Source organism: Corella eumyota, chromosome 2 (genome assembly GCF_963082875.1).
Source record: "Corella eumyota chromosome 2, kaCorEumy4.1, whole genome shotgun sequence".
NCBI classification, from domain to species: domain Eukaryota; kingdom Metazoa; phylum Chordata; class Ascidiacea; order Phlebobranchia; family Corellidae; genus Corella; species Corella eumyota.
Window position 1 is genome coordinate 10,041,049 of NC_137491.1, and position 19,916 is coordinate 10,060,964.

Genomic DNA, 19,916 nt, shown 5'->3' on the forward strand with positions numbered 1-19,916 from the left:
CCTAACTAACATTCAAGATAAAACATTTCGCGAAAATTTTCAGTAAAACAAAAGTTTGAGGTAATTTTTATTTTGGGTTTAATTAGGTCACGTGATATTTTTGGCCAATGATATTGCATACAAATTTTTTGAAAAAAAATTTTAAATTTTAAATCGAAAAATAATTGTTGTGTTAGAACCGCACAGGTCCAATTACCGTGTTAACAAAATATTTTTCGAAAATATTAATATTCATAAAAGTTATAAAACTTTTATTAAAAATTTATGAAATCTCAAAACCTAAAATTTTGTATTTTATTAGACGCGCATTGGCCTAACTAACATTCAAGATAAAACATTTGGGAAAATTTTTCAGTAAAACAAAAGTTTGAGGTAATTTTTGTTTTGGTTTTCATTAGGTCACGTGATATTTTTGGCCAATGATATTGCATACAAATTTTTTGAAATAAAATAAAAAATTTCAAATCGAAAAATAATTGTTGTGTTAGAACCGCACAGGTCCAATTACCGTGTTTACAAAATATTTTTCAAAAATATTAATATTCATAAAAGTTATGAAACTTTTATTAAAAATTTATCAAATTTCAAAACCTAAAATTTTATATTTTATTAGACGCGCACTGGCCTAACTAACATTTAAGATAAAACATTTCGCGAAAATTTTCAGTAAAACAAAAGTTTGAGGTAATTTTTATTTTGGGTTTAATTAGGTCACGTGATATTTTTGGCCAATGATATTGCATACAAATTTTTTAAAAAAAAATAACAAATTTTAAATCGAAAAATAATTGTTGTGTTAAAACCGCACAGGTTCAATTACCGTGTTTACAAAATATTTTTCGAAAATATTAATATTCATAAAAGTTATGAAACTTTTATTAAAAATTAAAAGGCGCGCATTAGCCTAACTAACATTCAAGATAAAACATTTTGCGAAAATTTTGAGTAGAAAAAAAGTTTGAGATAATTTTTATTTTGGGTTTAATTAAGTTACATGATATCTTTGGCCAATGATATTGCATACAAATTTTTTGAAAAAAAATAAAAAATTTTAAATCGAAAAATAATTGTTGTGTTAGAACTGCACAGGTTCAATTACAGTGTTTACAAAATATTTTTTGAAAATATTAATATTCATAAAAGTTATGAAACTTTTATTAAAAATTTATGAAATCTCAAAACCTAAAATTTTGTATTTTATTAGACGCGCATTGGCCTAACTAACATTCAAGATAAAACATTTCGCGAAAATTTTCAGTAAAACAAAAGTTTGAGGTAATTTTTATTTTGGGTTTAATTAGGTCACGTGATATTTTTGGCCAATGATATTGCATACAAATTTTAAAAAAAAATAAAAAATTTTAAATCGAAAAATAATTGTTGTGTTAGAACCGCACAGGTCCAATTACCGTGTTTACAAAATATTTTTCGAAAATATTAATATTCATAAAAGTTATGAAACTTTTATTCAAATTTTATAAAATCTCAAAATCTCAAATTTTATATTTAATTAGGCGCGCATTAGCCTAACTAACATTCAAGATAAAACTTTTTCCGAAAAGTTTGAGTAGAAAAAAAGTTTGAGGTAATTTTTATTTTGGTTTAATTAGGTCACGTGATATTTTTGGCCAATGATATTGCATACAAATTTTTTTTTAAAAAATAAAAAATTTTAAATCAAAAAATAATTGTTGTGTTAAAACCGCACAGGTCCAATTACCGTGTTTACAAAATAATTTTAGAAAATATTAATATTCATAAAAGTTATGAAACTTTTATTCAAATTTTATAAAATCTCAAAATCTCAAATTTTATATTTAATTAGGCGCGCATTAGCCTAACTAACATTCAAGATAAAACTTTTTCCGAAAAGTTTGAGTAGAAAAAAAGTTTGAGGTAATTTTTATTTTGGTTTAATTAGGTCACGTGATATTTTTGGCCAATGATATTGCATACAAATTTTTTTTTAAAAAATAAAAAATTTTAAATCAAAAAAAAATTGTTGTGTTAAAACCGCACAGGTCCAATTACCGTGTTTACAAAATAATTTTAGAAAATATTAATATTCATAAAAGTTATGAAACTTTTATTCAAAATTTATAAAATCTCAAAATCTCAAATTTTATATTCAATTAGGCGCGCATTAACCTAACTAACATTCAAGATAAAACTTTTTCCGAAAAGTTTGAGTAGAAAAAAAGTTTGAGATAATTTTTATTTTGGGTTTAATTAGGTTACGTGATATTTTTGGCCAATGATATTGCATACAAATTTTTTGAAAAAAAATAAAAAATTTTAAATCGAAAAATAATTGTTGTGTTAGAACCGCACAGGTTCAATTACAGTGTTTACAAATATTTTTCGAAAATATTAATATTCATAAAAATTATGAAACTTTTATTAAAAATTTATGAAATCTCAAAACTTAAAATTTTGTATTTTATTAGACGCGCATTGGCCTAACTAACATTCAAGATAAAACATTTCGCAAAAATTTTCAGTAAAACAAAAGTTTGAGGTAATTTTTATTTTGGGTTTAATTAGGTCACGTGATATTTTTGGCCAATGATATTGCATACAAATTTTTTGAAAAAAAATTAAAAATTTTAAATCGAAAAATAATTGTTGTGTTAGAACCGCACAGGTCCAATTACCGTGTTTACAAAATATTTTTCAAAAATATTAATATTCATAAAAGTTATGAAACTTTTATTAAAAATTTATGAAATCTCAAAATCTGAAATTTTATATTTAATTAGGCGCGCATTGGCCTAACTAACATTCAAGATAAAACATTTTGCGAAAATTTTCAGTAAAACAAAAGTTTGAGGTAATTTTTATTTTGGTTTACATTAGGTCACGTGATATTTTTGGCCAATGATCTTGCATACAAATTTTTTGAAAAAAAAATTAAAATTTTAAATCGAAAAATAATTATTGTGTTAGAACCGCACAGGTTCAATTACCGTGTTTACAAAATATTTTTCGAAAATATTAATATTTATAAAAGTTAGGAAACTTTTATTAAAAATTGATGAAATCTCAAAACCTAAAATTTTGTATTTTATTAGACGCGCATTGGCCTAACTAACATTCAAGATAAAACATTTCGCGAAAATTTTCAGTAAAACAAAAGTTTGAGGTAATTTTTATTTTGGGTTAATTAGGTCACGTGATATTTTTGGCCAATGATATTGCATACAATTTTTAAAAAAATAAATAAAAAATTTTAAATCGAAAAATAATTATTGTGTTAAAACCGCACAGGTCCAATTACCGTGTTTACAAAATATTTTTCAAAAATATTAATATTCATAAAAGTTATGAAACTTTTATTAAAAATTTATGAAATCTCAAAACCTAAAATTTTGTATTTTATTAGACGCGCATTGGCCTAACTAACATTCAAGATAAAACATTTCGCAAAAATTGTCAGTAAAACAAAAGTTTGAGGTAATTTTTATTTTGGGTTTAATTAGGTCACGTGATATTTTTGGCCAATGATATTGCATACAAATTTTTTTTTAAAAAATAAAAAATTTTAAATCAAAAAATAATTGTTGTGTTAAAACCGCACAGGTCCAATTACCGTGTTTACAAAATAATTTTAGAAAATATTAATATTCATAAAAGTTATGAAACTTTTATTCAAATTTTATAAAATCTCAAAATCTCAAATTTTATATTTAATTAGGCGCGCATTAGCCTAACTAACATTCAAGATAAAACTTTTTCCGAAAAGTTTGAGTAGAAAAAAAGTTTGAGGTAATTTTTATTTTGGTTTAATTAGGTCACGTGATATTTTTGGCCAATGATATTGCATACAAATTTTTTTTTAAAAAATAAAAAATTTTAAATCAAAAAAAAATTGTTGTGTTAAAACCGCACAGGTCCAATTACCGTGTTTACAAAATAATTTTAGAAAATATTAATATTCATAAAAGTTATGAAACTTTTATTCAAAATGTATAAAATCTCAAAATCTCAAATTTTATATTCAATTAGGCGCGCATTAGCCTAACTAACATTCAAGATAAAACTTTTTCCGAAAAGTTTGAGTAGAAAAAAAGTTTGAGATAATTTTTATTTTGGGTTTAATTAGGTTACGTGATATTTTTGGCCAATGATATTGCATACAAATTTTTTGAAAAAAAATAAAAAATTTTAAATCGAAAAATAATTGTTGTGTTAGAACCGCACAGGTTCAATTACAGTGTTTACAAATATTTTTCGAAAATATTAATATTCATAAAAATTATGAAACTTTTATTAAAAATTTATGAAATCTCAAAACCTAAAATTTTGTATTTTATTAGACGCGCATTGGCCTAACTAACATTCAAGATAAAACATTTCGCAAAAATTTTCAATAAAACAAAAGTTTGAGGTAATTTTTATTTTGGGTTTAATTAGGTCACGTGATATTTTTGGCCAATGATATTGCATACAAATTTTTTGAAAAAAAATTAAAAATTTTAAATCGAAAAATAATTGTTGTGTTAGAACCGCACAGGTCCAATTACCGTGTTTACAAAATATTTTTCAAAAATATTAATATTCATAAAAGTTATGAAACTTATATTAAAAATTTATGAAATCTCAAAATCTGAAATTTTATATTTAATTAGGCGCGCATTGGCCTAACTAACATTCAAGATAAAACAATTTACGAAAATTTTCAGTAAAACAAAAGTTTGAGGTAATTTTTATTTTGGTCTACATTAGGTCACGTGATATTTTTGGCCAATGATATTGCATACAAATTTTTTGAAAAAAAAATTAAAATTTTAAATCGAAATATAATTATTGTGTTAGAACCGCACAGGTTCAATTACCGTGTTTACAAAATATTTTTCGAAAATATTAATATTTATAAAAGTTAGGAAACTTTTATTAAAAATTGATGAAATCTCAAAACCTAAAATTTTGTATTTTATTAGACGCGCATTGGCCCAACTAACATTCAAGATAAAACATTTCGCGAAAATTTTCAGTAAAACAAAAGTTTGAGGTAATTTTTATTTTGGGTTAATTAGGTCACGTGATATTTTTGGCCAATGATATTGCATACAATTTTTAAAAAAATAAATAAAAAATTTTAAATCAAAAAATAATTGATGTGTTAAAACCGCACAGGTCCAATTACCGTGTTTACAAAATATTTTTCAAAAATATTAATATTCATAAAAGTTATGAAACTTTTATTAAAAATTTATGAAATCTCAAAACCTAAAATTTTGTATTTTATTAGACGCGCATTGGCCTAACTAACATTCAAGATAAAACATTTCGCGAAAATTGTCAGTAAAACAAAAGTTTGAGATAATTTTTATTTTGGGTTTAATTAGGTCACGTGATATTTTTGGCCAATGATATTGCATACAATTTTTAAAAAAATAAATAAAAAATTTTAAATCGAAAAATAATTATTGTGTTAAAACCGCACAGGTCCAATTACCGTGTTTACAAAATATTTTTCAAAAATATTAATATTCATAAAAGTTATGAAACTTTTATTAAAAATTTATGAAATCTCAAAACCTAAAATTTTGTATTTTATTAGACGCGCATTGGCCTAACTAACATTCAAGATAAAACATTTCGCAAAAATTGTCAGTAAAACAAAAGTTTGAGGTAATTTTTATTTTGGGTTTAATTAGGTCACGTGATATTTTTGGCCAATGATATTGCATACAAATTTTTTTTTAAAAAATAAAAAATTTTAAATCAAAAAATAATTGTTGTGTTAAAACCGCACAGGTCCAATTACCGTGTTTACAAAATAATTTTAGAAAATATTAATATTCATAAAAGTTATGAAACTTTTATTCAAAATTTATAAAATCTCAAAATCTGAAATTTTATATTTAATTATGCGCGCATTAGCCTAACTAACATTCAAGATAAAAGATTTTCCGGAAAGTTTGAGTAGAAAAAAAGTTTGAGATAATTTTTATTTTAGGTTTAATTAGGTTACGTGATATTTTTGGCCAATGATATTGCATACAAATTTTTTGAAAAAAAATAAAAAATTTTAAATCGAAAAATAATTGTTGTGTTAGAACCGCACAGGTTCAATTACAGTGTTTACAAATATTTTTCGAAAATATTAATATTCATAAAAATTATGAAACTTTTATTAAAAATTTATGAAATCTCAAAACCTAAAATTTTGTATTTTATTAGACGCGCATTGGCCTAACTAACATTCAAGATAAAACATTTCGCAAAAATTTTCAGTAAAACAAAAGTTTGAGGTAATTTTTATTTTGGGTTTAATTAGGTCACGTAATATTTTTGGCCAATGATATTGCATACAAATTTTTTGAAAAAAAATTACAAATTTTAAATCGAAAAATAATTGTTGTGTTAGAACCGCACAGGTCCAATTACCGTGTTTACAAAATATTTTTCAAAAATATTAATATTCATAAAAGTTGTGAAACTTTTATTAAAAATTTATGAAATCTCAAAACCTAAAATTTTGTATTTTATTAGACGCGCATTGGCCTAACTAACATTCAAGATAAAACATTTCGCGAAAATTTTCAGTAAAACAAAAGTTTGAGGTAATTTTTATTTTGGGTTTAATTAGGTCACGTGATATTTTTGGCCAATGATATTGCATACAAATTTTTTGAAAAAAAATTAAAAATTTTAAATCGAAAAATAATTGTTGTGTTAGAACCGCACAGGTCAAATTACCGTGTTTACAAAATATTTTTCGAAAATATTAATATTCATAAAAGTTATGAAACTTTTATTAAAAATTTATGAAATTTCAAAACCTAAAATTTTGTATTTTATTAGACGCGCATTAGCCTAACTAACATTCAAGATAAAACATTTCGCGAAAATTTTCAGTAAAACAAAAGTTTGAGGTAATTTTTATTTTGGGTTTAATTAGGTCACGTGATATTTTTGGCCAATGATATTGCATACAAATTTTTTTTAAAAAAATAAAAAAATTTAAATCAAAAAATAATTGTTGTGTTAAAACCGCACAGGTCCAATTACCGTGTTTACAAAATAATTTTAGAAAATATTAATATTCATAAAAGTTATGAAACTTTTATTCAAAATTTATAAAATCTCAAAATCTGAAATTTTATATTTAATTAGGCGCGCATTAGCCTAACTAACATTCAAGATAAAACATTTTCCGAAAAGTTTGAGTAGAAAAAAAGTTTGAGATAATTTTTATTTTGGGTTTAATTAGGTTACGTGATATTTTTGGCCAATGATATTGCATACAAATTTTTTGAAAAAAAATAAAAAATTTTAAATCGAAAAATAATTGTTGTGTTAAAACCGCACAGGTTCAATTACAGTGTTTACAAATATTTTTCAAAAATATTAATATTCATAAAAATTATGAAACTTTTATTAAAAATTTATGAAATCTCAAAACCTAAAATTTTGTATTTTATTAGACGCGCATTGGCCTAACTAACATTCAAGATAAAACATTTCGCAAAAATTTTCAGTAAAACAAAAGTTTGAGGTAATTTTTATTTTGGGTTTAATTAGGTTACGTGATATTTTTGGCCAATGATATTGCATACAAATTTTTTGAAAAAAAATTAAAAATTTTAAATCGAAAAATAATTGTTGTGTTAGAACCGCACAGGTTCAATTACCGTGTTTACAAAATATTTTTCAAAAATATTAATATTCATAAAAGTTATGAAACTTTTATTAAAAATTTATGAAATCTCAAAACCTAAAATTTTGTATTTTATTAGACGCGCATTGGCCTAACTAACATTCAAGATAAAAACATTTCGCGAAAATTTTCAGTTAAACAAAAGTTTGAGGTAATTTTTATTTTGGGAATAATTAGGTCACGTGATATTTTTGGCCAATGATATTGCATACAAATTTTTTAAAAAAAAATAAAAAATTTTAAATCGAAAAATAATTGTTGTGTTAGAACCGCACAGGTCCAATTACCGTGTTAACAAAATATTTTTCGAAAATATTAATATTCATAAAAGTTATAAAACTTTTATTAAAAATTTATGAAATCTCAAAACCTAAAATTTTGTATTTTATTAGACGCGCATTGGCCTAACTAACATTCAAGATAAAACATTTCGCGAAAATTGTCAGTAAAACAAAAGTTTGAGGTAATTTTTATTTTGGGTTTAATTGGGTCACGTGATATTTTTGGCCAATGATATTGCATACAAATTTTTTTTAAAAAAAATAAAAAATTTTAAATCAAAAAATAATTGTTGTGTTAAAACCGCACAGGTCCAATTACCGTGTTTACAAAATAATTTTAGAAAATATTAATATTCATAAAAGTTATGAAACTTTTATTAAAAATTTATGAAATCTCAAAACCTAAAATTTTGTATTTTATTAGACGCGCATTGGCCTAACTAACATTCAAGGTAAAACATTTCACGAAAATTTTCAGTAAAACAAAAGTTTGAGGTAATTTTTATTTTGGATTTAATTAGGTCACGTGATATTTTTGGCCAATGATATTGCATACAAATTTTTTGAAAAAAAAAAAAAATTTTAAATCGAAAAATAATTGTTGTGTTAGAACCGCACAGGTCCAATTACCGTGTTTACAAAATATTTTTCGAAAATATTAATATTCATAAAAGTTATGAAACTTTTATTAAAAATTTATGAAATTTCAAAACCTGAAATTTTGTATTTTATTAGACGCGCATTAGCCTAACTAACATTCAAGATAAAACATTTCGCGAAAATTTTCAGTAAAACAAAAGTTTGAGGTAATTTTTATTTTGAGTTTAATTAGGTCACGTGATATTTTTGGCCAATGATATTGCATACAAATTTTTTGAAAAAAAATAACAAATTTTAAATCGAAAAATAATTGTTGTGTTAGAATCGCACAGGATCGATTACAGTGTTTACAAAATATTTTTTGAAAATATTAATATTCATAAAAGTTATGAAACTTTTATTAAAAATTTATGAAATCTCAAAACCTAAAATTTTGTATTTTATTAGACGCGCATTGGCCTAACTAACATTCAAGGTAAAACATTTCACGAAAATTTTCAGTAAAACAAAAGTTTGAGGTAATTTTTATTTTGGATTTAATTAGGTCACGTGATATTTTTGGCCAATGATATTGCATACAAATTTAAAAAAAAAATTTTAAATCGAAAAATAATTGTTGTGTTAGAACCGCACAGGTCCAATTACCGTGTTTACAAAATATTTCTCAAAAATATTAATATTCATAAAAGTTATGAAACTTTTATTAAAAATTTATGAAATCTCAAAACCTAAAATTTTGTATTTTATTAGACGCGCATTGGCCTAGTTAACATTCAAGATAAAACATTTCGCGAAAATTTTCAGTAAAACAAAAGTTTGAGGTAATTTTTATTTTGGGTTTAATTAGGTCACGTGATATTTTTGGCCAATGATATTGCATACAAATTTTTTGAAAAAAAATAACAAATTTTAAATCGAAAAATAATTGTTGTGTTAGAACCGCACAGGTCCAATTACCGTGTTTACAAAATATTTTTCAAAAATATTAATATTCATAAAGGTTATGAAACTTTTATTAAAAATTTATAAAATCTCAAAATCTGAAATTTTATATTTAATTAGGCGCGCATTAGCCTAACTAACATTCAAGATAAAACATTTTGCAAAAATTTGGATTAGAAAAAAGTTTGAGATAATTTTTATTTTGGGTTTAATTAGGTTACGTGATATTTTTGGCCAATGATATTGCATACAAATTTAAAATAAAAAATTTTAAATCAAAAAATAATTGTTGTGTTAGAACCGCACAGGTTCAATTACCGTGTTTACAAAATATTTTTCGAAAATATTAATATTCATAAAAGTTATGAAACTTTTATTAAAAATTTATGAAATCTCAAAACCTAAAATTTTGTATTTTATTAGACGCGCATTGGCCTAACTAACATTCAAGATAAAACATTTCGCGAAAATTTTCAGTAAAACAAAAGTTTGAGGTAATTTTTATTTTGGGTTTAATTAGGTCACGTGATATTTTTGGCCAATAATATTGCATACAAATTTTTTGAAAAAAAATTAAAAATTTTAAATCGAAAAATAATTGTTGTGTTAGAACCGCACAGGTCCAATTACCGTGTTTACAAAATATTTTTCGAAAATATTAATATTCATAAAAGTTATGAAACTTTTATTAAAAATTTATGAAATATCAAAACCTGAAATTTTGTATTTTATTAGACGCGCATTAGCCTAACTAACATTCAAGATAAAACATTTTGCGTAAATTTTCAGTAAAACAAAAGTTTGAGGTAATTTTTATTTTGTGTTTAATTAGGTCACGTGATATTTTTGGCCAATGATATTGCATACAAATTTTTTGTAAAAAAATAACAAATTTTAAATCGAAAAATAATTGTTGTGTTAGAACCGCACAGGTTCAATTACAGTGTTTACAAAATATTTTTTGAAAATATTAATACTCATAAAAGTTATGAAATCTCAAAACCTAAAATTTTGTATTTTATTAGACGCGCATTGGCCTAACTAACATTCAAGATAAAACATTTCGCGAAAATTTTCAGTAAAACAAAAGTTTGAGGTAATTTTTATTTTGGGTTTAATTAGGTCATGTGATATTTTTGGCCAATTTTATTGCATACAAATTAAAAAAAAAAATAAAAAATTTTAAATCGAAAAATAATTGTTGTGTTAGAACCGCACAGGTCCAATTACCGTGTTTACAAAACATTTTTCGAAAATATTAATATTCATAAAAGTTACGAAACTTTTATTAAAAATTTATGAAATCTCAAAATCTGAAATTTTATATTTAATTAGGCGCGCATTGGCCTAACTAACATTCAAGATAAAACATTTCGCAAAAATTTTCAATAAAACAAAAGTTTGAGGTAATTTTTATTTTGGTTTTCATTAGGTCACGTGATATTTTTGGCCAATGATATTTTGCATACAAATTTTTTGAAAAAAAATAACAAATTTTAAATCGAAAAATAATTGTTGTGTTAGAATCGCACAGGTCCAATTACCGTGTTTACAAAATATTTTTCGAAAATATTAATATTCATAAAAGTTATGAAACTTTTATTAAAAATTTATGAAATCTCAAAACCTAAAATTTTGTATTTTATTAGACGCGCATTGGCCTTACTAACATTCAAGATAAAACATTTCGCGAAAATTTTCAGTAAAACAAAAGTTTGAGGTAATTTTTATTTTGGGTTTAATTAGGTCACGTGATATTTTTGGCCAATGATATTGCATACAAATTTTAAAAAAAAATAACAAATTTTAAATCGAAAAATAATTGTTGTGTTAGAACCGCACAGGTTCAATTACCGTGTTTACAAAATATTTTTTGAAAATATTAATATTCATAAAAGTTATGAAACTTTTATTAAAAATTTATGAAATCTCAAAATCTGAAATTTTATATTTAATTAGGCGCGCATTGGCCTAACTAACATTCAAGATAAAACATTTCGCGAAAATTTTCAGTAAAACAAAAGTTTGAGGTAATTTTTATTTTGGTTTTCATTAGGTCACGTGATATTTTTGGCCAATGATATTGCATACAAATTTTTTGAAAAAAAAAAAAAATTTTAAATCGAAAAATAATTGTTGTGTTAAAACCGCACAGGTTCAATTACCGTGTTTACAAAATATTTTTCGAAAATATTAATATTCATAAAAGTTATGAAACTTTTATTAAAAATTTATGAAATTTCAAAACCTGAAATTTTGTATTTTATTAGACGCGCATTAGCCTAACTAACATTCAAGATAAAACATTTCGCGAAAATTTTCAGTAAAACAAAAGTTTGAGGTAATTTTTATTTTGAGTTTAATTAGGTCACGTGATATTTTTGGCCAATGATATTGCATACAAATTTTTTGAAAAAAAATAACAAATTTTAAATCGAAAAATAATTGTTGTGTTAGAATCGCACAGGATCGATTACAGTGTTTACAAAATATTTTTTGAAAATATTAATATTCATAAAAGTTATGAAACTTTTATTAAAAATTTATGAAATCTCAAAACCTAAAATTTTGTATTTTATTAGACGCGCATTGGCCTAACTAACATTCAAGGTAAAACATTTCACGAAAATTTTCAGTAAAACAAAAGTTTGAGGTAATTTTTATTTTGGATTTAATTAGGTCACGTGATATTTTTGGCCAATGATATTGCATACAAATTTAAAAAAAAAATTTTAAATCGAAAAATAATTGTTGTGTTAGAACCGCACAGGTCCAATTACCGTGTTTACAAAATATTTCTCAAAAATATTAATATTCATAAAAGTTATGAAACTTTTATTAAAAATTTATGAAATCTCAAAACCTAAAATTTTGTATTTTATTAGACGCGCATTGGCCTAGTTAACATTCAAGATAAAACATTTCGCGAAAATTTTCAGTAAAACAAAAGTTTGAGGTAATTTTTATTTTGGGTTTAATTAGGTCACGTGATATTTTTGGCCAATGATATTGCATACAAATTTTTTGAAAAAAAATAACAAATTTTAAATCGAAAAATAATTGTTGTGTTAGAACCGCACAGGTCCAATTACCGTGTTTACAAAATATTTTTCAAAAATATTAATATTCATAAAGGTTATGAAACTTTTATTAAAAATTTATAAAATCTCAAAATCTGAAATTTTATATTTAATTAGGCGCGCATTAGCCTAACTAACATTCAAGATAAAACATTTTGCAAAAATTTGGATTAGAAAAAAGTTTGAGATAATTTTTATTTTGGGTTTAATTAGGTTACGTGATATTTTTGGCCAATGATATTGCATACAAATTTAAAATAAAAAATTTTAAATCAAAAAATAATTGTTGTGTTAGAACCGCACAGGTTCAATTACCGTGTTTACAAAATATTTTTCGAAAATATTAATATTCATAAAAGTTATGAAACTTTTATTAAAAATTTATGAAATCTCAAAACCTAAAATTTTGTATTTTATTAGACGCGCATTGGCCTAACTAACATTCAAGATAAAACATTTCGCGAAAATTTTCAGTAAAACAAAAGTTTGAGGTAATTTTTATTTTGGGTTTAATTAGGTCACGTGATATTTTTGGCCAATAATATTGCATACAAATTTTTTGAAAAAAAATTAAAAATTTTAAATCGAAAAATAATTGTTGTGTTAGAACCGCACAGGTCCAATTACCGTGTTTACAAAATATTTTTCGAAAATATTAATATTCATAAAAGTTATGAAACTTTTATTAAAAATTTATGAAATATCAAAACCTGAAATTTTGTATTTTATTAGACGCGCATTAGCCTAACTAACATTCAAGATAAAACATTTTGCGTAAATTTTCAGTAAAACAAAAGTTTGAGGTAATTTTTATTTTGTGTTTAATTAGGTCACGTGATATTTTTGGCCAATGATATTGCATACAAATTTTTTGTAAAAAAATAACAAATTTTAAATCGAAAAATAATTGTTGTGTTAGAACCGCACAGGTTCAATTACAGTGTTTACAAAATATTTTTTGAAAATATTAATACTCATAAAAGTTATGAAATCTCAAAACCTAAAATTTTGTATTTTATTAGACGCGCATTGGCCTAACTAACATTCAAGATAAAACATTTCGCGAAAATTTTCAGTAAAACAAAAGTTTGAGGTAATTTTTATTTTGGGTTTAATTAGGTCATGTGATATTTTTGGCCAATTTTATTGCATACAAATTAAAAAAAAAAATAAAAAATTTTAAATCGAAAAATAATTGTTGTGTTAGAACCGCACAGGTCCAATTACCGTGTTTACAAAACATTTTTCGAAAATATTAATATTCATAAAAGTTACGAAACTTTTATTAAAAATTTATGAAATCTCAAAATCTGAAATTTTATATTTAATTAGGCGCGCATTGGCCTAACTAACATTCAAGATAAAACATTTCGCAAAAATTTTCAATAAAACAAAAGTTTGAGGTAATTTTTATTTTGGTTTTCATTAGGTCACGTGATATTTTTGGCCAATGATATTTTGCATACAAATTTTTTGAAAAAAAATAACAAATTTTAAATCGAAAAATAATTGTTGTGTTAGAATCGCACAGGTCCAATTACCGTGTTTACAAAATATTTTTCGAAAATATTAATATTCATAAAAGTTATGAAACTTTTATTAAAAATTTATGAAATCTCAAAACCTAAAATTTTGTATTTTATTAGACGCGCATTGGCCTTACTAACATTCAAGATAAAACATTTCGCGAAAATTTTCAGTAAAACAAAAGTTTGAGGTAATTTTTATTTTGGGTTTAATTAGGTCACGTGATATTTTTGGCCAATGATATTGCATACAAATTTAAAAAAAAAATAACAAATTTTAAATCGAAAAATAATTGTTGTGTTAGAACCGCACAGGTTCAATTACCGTGTTTACAAAATATTTTTTGAAAATATTAATATTCATAAAAGTTATGAAACTTTTATTAAAAATTTATGAAATCTCAAAATCTGAAATTTTATATTTAATTAGGCGCGCATTGGCCTAACTAACATTCAAGATAAAACATTTCGCGAAAATTTTCAGTAAAACAAAAGTTTGAGGTAATTTTTATTTTGGTTTTCATTAGGTCACGTGCTATTTTTGGCCAATAGTATTTTGCATACAAATTTTTTAAAAAAAAATAAAAAATTTTAAATCGAAAAATAATTGTTGTGTTAGAACCGCACAGGTCCAATTACCGTGTTTACAAAATATTTTTTGAAAATATTAATATTCATAAAGGTTATGAAACTTTTATTAAAAATTTATAAAATTTCAAAATCTGAAATTTTATATTTATTTAGGCGCGCATTAGCCTAACTAACATTCAAGATAAAACATTTTGCAAAAATTTTGAGTAAAACAAAAGTTTGAGATAATTTTTATTTTGGGTTTAATTAGGTTACGTGATATTTTTGGCCAATGATATTGCATACAAATTTTTTAAAAAAAAATAAAAAATTTTAAATCAAAAATTAATTGTTGTGTTAGAACCGCACAGGTTCAATTACCGTGTTTACAAAATATTTTTCGAAAATATTAATATTCATAAAAGTTATGAAACTTTTATTAAAAATTTATGAAATCTCAAAACCTAAAATTTTGTATTTTATTAGACGCGCATTGGCCTAACTAACATTATAGATAAAACATTTCGCGAAAATTTTCAGTAAAACAAAAGTTTGAGGTAATTTTTATTTTGGTTTTCATTAGGTCACGTGGTATTTTTGGCCAATGATATCGCATACAAATTTAAAAAAAATAAATAAAAAATTTTAAATCGAAAAATAATTGTTGTGTTAGAACTGCACAGGTCCAATTACCGTGTTTACAAAATATTTTTCGAAAATATTAATATTCATAAAGATTATGAAACTTTTATTAAAAATTTATAAAATCTCAAAATCTGAAATTTTATATTTAATTAGGCGCGCATTAGCCTAACTAACATTCAAGATAAAACATTTTGCAAAAATTTTGAGCAGAAAAAAAGTTTGAGATAATTTTTATTTTGGGTTTAATTAGGTTACGTGATATTTTTGGCCAATGATATTGCATACAAATTTTTTAAAAAAAAATAAAAAATTTTAAATCAAAAAATAATTGTTGTGTTAAACAAAAGTTATGAAACTTTTATTAAAAATTTATGAAATCTCAAAACCTAAAATTTTGTATTTTATTAGACGCGCATTGGCCTAACTAAAATTCAAGATAAAACATTTCGCGAAAATTTTCAGTAAAACAAAAGTTTGAGGTAATTTTTATTTTGGTTTTCATTAGTTCACGTGGTACTTTTGGCCAATGATATTGCATACAAATTTTTTGAAAAAAAAATAAAAATTTTAAATCGAAAAATGATTGTTGTGTTAGAACTGCACAGGTCCAATTACCGTGTTTACAAAATATTTTTTGAAAATATTAATATTCATAAAAGTTATGAAATTTTTATTAAAAATTTATGAAATCTCAAAACCTAAAATTTTGTATTTTATTAGACGCGCATTAACCTAATTAACATTCAAGATAAAACATTTCGCGAAAATTTTCAGTAAAACAAAAGTTTGAGGTAATTTTTATTTTGGGCTTAATTAGGTCACGTGATATTTTTGGCAAATGATATTGCATACAAATTTTTAAAAAAAAATAAAAATTTTAAATCGAAAAATAATTGTTGTGTTAGAACCGCACAGGTCCAATTACCGTGTTTACAAAATATTTTTCAAAAATATTAATATTCATAAAAGTTATGAAACTTTTATTAAAAATTTATGAAATCTCAAAACCTAAAATTTTGTATTTTATTAGACGCGCATTGGCCTAACTAAAATTCAAGATAAAACATTTCGCGAAAATTTTCAGTAAAACAAAAGTTTGAGGTAATTTTTATTTTGGTTTTCATTAGTTCACGTGGTACTTTTGGCCAATGATATTGCATACAAATTTAAAAAAAAAATAAAAAATTTTAAATCGAAAAATAATTGTTGTGTTAGAACTGCACAGGTTCAATTACCGTGTTTACAAAATACTTTTCGAAAATATTAATATTCATAAAAGTTATGAAACTTTTATTAAAAATTTATGAAATCTCAAAACCTAAACGTTTGTATTTTATTAGACGCGCATTAGCCTAACTAACATTCAAGATAAAACATTTTGCGAAAATTTTCAGTAAAACAAAAGTTTGAGGTAATTTTTATTTTGGTTTTCATTAGGTCACGTGGTATTTTTGGCCAATGATATTGCATACAAATTTTTTGAAAAAAAAATAAAAATTTTAAATCGAAAAATGATTGTTGTGTTAGAACTGCACAGGTCCAATTACCGTGTTTACAAAATATTTTTCGAAAATATTAATATTCATAAAAGTTATGAAATTTTTATTAAAAATTTATGAAATCTCAAAACCTAAAATTTTGTATTTTATTAGACGCGCATTAACCTAACTAACATTCAAGATAAAACATTTCGCGTAAATTTTCAGTAAAACAAAAGTTTGAGGTAATTTTTATTTTGGGCTTAATTAGGTCACGTGATATTTTTGGCCAATGATATTGCATACAAATTTTTAAAAAAAAATAAAAATTTTAAATCGAAAAATAATTGTTGTGTTAGAACCGCACAGGTCCAATTACCGTGTTTACAAAATATTTTTCAAAAATATTAATATTCATAAAAGTTATGAAATTTTTATTAAAAATTTATGAAATCTCAAAACCTAAAATTTTGTATTTTATTAGACGCGCATTGGCCTAACTAACATTCAAGATAAAACATTTCGCGAAAATTGTCAGTAAAACAAAAGTTTGAGGTAATTTTTATTTTGGGTTTAATTGGGTCACGTGATATTTTTGGCCAATGATATTGCATACAAATTTTTTTTAAAAAAAATAAAAAATTTTAAATCAAAAAATAATTGTTGTGTTAAAACCGCACAGGTCCAATTACCGTGTTTACAAAATAATTTTAGAAAATATTAATATTCATAAAAGTTATGAAATTTTTATTAAAAATTTATGAAATCTCAAAACCTAAAATTTTGTATTTTATTAGACGCGCATTAACCTAACTAACATTCAAGATAAAACATTTCGCGTAAATTTTCAGTAAAACAAAAGTTTGAGGTAATTTTTATTTTGGGCTTAATTAGGTCACGTGATATTTTTGGCCAATGATATTGCATACAAATTTTTAAAAAAAAATAAAAATTTTAAATCGAAAAATAATTGTTGTGTTAGAACCGCACAGGTCCAATTACCGTGTTTACAAAATATTTTTCAAAAATATTAATATTCATAAAAGTTATGAAATTTTTATTAAAAATTTATGAAATCTCAAAACCTAAAATTTTGTATTTTATTAGACGCGCATTGGCCTAACTAACATTCAAGATAAAACATTTCGCGAAAATTGTCAGTAAAACAAAAGTTTGAGGTAATTTTTATTTTGGGTTTAATTGGGTCACGTGATATTTTTGGCCAATGATATTGCATACAAATTTTTTTTAAAAAAAATAAAAAATTTTAAATCAAAAAATAATTGTTGTGTTAAAACCGCACAGGTCCAATTACCGTGTTTACAAAATAATTTTAGAAAATATTAATATTCATAAAAGTTATGAAACTTTTATTCAAACTTTATAAAATCTCAAAATCTGAAATTTTATATTTAATTAGGCGCGCATTAGCCTAACTAACATTTAAGATAAAACATTTTCCGAAAAGTTTGAGTAGAAAAAAAGTTTGAGATAATTTTATTTTGGGTTTAATTAGGTTACGTGATATTTTTGGCCAATGATATTGCATACAAATTTTTTGAAAAAAAATAAAAAATTTTAAATCGAAAAATAATTGTTGTGTTAGAACCGCACAGGTTCAATTACAGTGTTTACAAATATTTTTCGAAAATATTAATATTCATAAAAATTATGAAACTTTTATTAAAAATTTATGAAATCTCAAAACCTAAAATTTTGTATTTTATTAGACGCGCATTGGCCTAACTAACATTCAAGATAAAACATTTCGCAAAAATTTTCAGTAAAACAAAAGTTTGAGGTAATTTTTATTTTGGGTTTAATTAGGTCACGTGATATTTTTGGCCAATGATATTGCATACAAATTTTTTGAAAAAAAATTAAAAATTTTAAATCGAAAAATAATTGTTGTGTTAGAACCGCACAGGTCCAATTACCGTGTTTACAAAATATTTTTCAAAAATATTAATATTCATAAAAGTTATGAAACTTTTATTAAATATTTATGAAATCTCAAAACCTAAAATTTTGTATTTTATTAGACGCGCTTTGGCCTAACTAACATTCAAGATAAAACATTTCGCGAAAATTTTCAGTAAAACAAAAGTTTGAGGTAATTTTTATTTTGGGTTTAATTAGGTCACGTGATATTTTTGGCCAATAATATTGCATACAAATTTTTTGAAAAAAAATTAAAAATTTTAAATCAAAAAATAATTGTTGTGTTAGAACCGCACAGGTTCAATTACAGTGTTTACAAAATATTTTTCGAAAATATTAATATTCATAAAAATTATGAAACTTTTATTAAAAATTTATGAAATCTCAAAACCTAAAATTTTGTATTTTATTAGACGCGCATTGGCCTAACTAACATTCAAGATAAAACATTTCGCAAAAATTTTCAGTAAAACAAAAGTTTGAGGTAATTTTTATTTTGGGTTTAATTAGGTCACGTGATATTTTTGGCCATTGATATTGCATACAAATTTAAAAAAAAAATAAAAAATTTTAAATCGAAAAATAATTGTTGTGTTAGAACCGCACAAGTCCAATTACCGTGTTTACAAAATATTTTTCGAAAATATTAGTATTCATAAAAGTTATGAAACTTTTATTAAAATTTTATGAAATTTCAAAACCTGAAATTTTGTATTTTATTAGACGCGCATTAGCCTAACTAACATTCAAGATAAAACATTTCGCGAAAATTTTCAGTAAAACAAAAGTTTGAGGTAATTTTTATTTTGAGTGTAATTAGGTCACGTGCTATTTTTGGCCAATGATATTGCATACAAATTTTTTGAAAAAAAATAACAAATTTTAAATCGAAAAATAATTGTTGTGTTACAATCGCACAGGATCGATTACAGTGTTTACAAAATATTTTTTGAAAATATTAATATTCATAAAAGTTATGAAACTTTTATTAAAAATTTATGAAATCTCAAAACCTAAAATTTTGTATTTTATTAGACGCGCATTGGCCTAACTAACATTCAAGGTAAAACATTTCACGAAAATTTTCAGTAAAACAAAAGTTTGAGGTAATTTTTATTTTGGATTTAATTAGGTCACGTGATATTTTTGGCCAATGATATTGCATACAAATTTTTTGAAAAAAAAAA